This window comes from Penaeus monodon, chromosome 23 (assembly GCF_015228065.2).
Source record: "Penaeus monodon isolate SGIC_2016 chromosome 23, NSTDA_Pmon_1, whole genome shotgun sequence".
NCBI classification, from domain to species: Eukaryota; Metazoa; Arthropoda; class Malacostraca; order Decapoda; family Penaeidae; genus Penaeus; species Penaeus monodon.
In genome coordinates, this window is record NC_051408.1 from 1,672,870 (window position 1) to 1,673,176 (window position 307).

General features: G+C 39.4%; 1 pseudogene; it reads right to left on the minus strand.

Annotated features, from left to right (window-relative positions):
• LOC119587666 overlaps positions 1-307 on the minus strand; it is a 99,109-nt pseudogene that overhangs the window by 66,366 nt on the left and 32,436 nt on the right.

Here is a 307-nt window from a genome sequence, read left to right on the forward strand (position 1 = left end):
CTCAATCTTGCCCTTCTGACAATAGACGAATGAATCCTTCTCGAAAATATAGGCGAACGAATCAGCCCGGAAACAAAAGACGATCGCTCTGACCTGAGATGCCGTCGTAGGTCCACCACATCTCCCAATTCCAGCCGAGTCCGACCGCTTCGTCTGAAAAGAGAATCGAAGATGCTTTCTTAATAGTAATTTCGAATGTTTTTTGAGTGGTGAATGTACAATGGATATTGATAGTTCCTGTTGTTGTTTGAAAATATTAAAATTGTTATTTCTGTGGTTATTTTGTTTTTGTATTTTCGTCTGATTG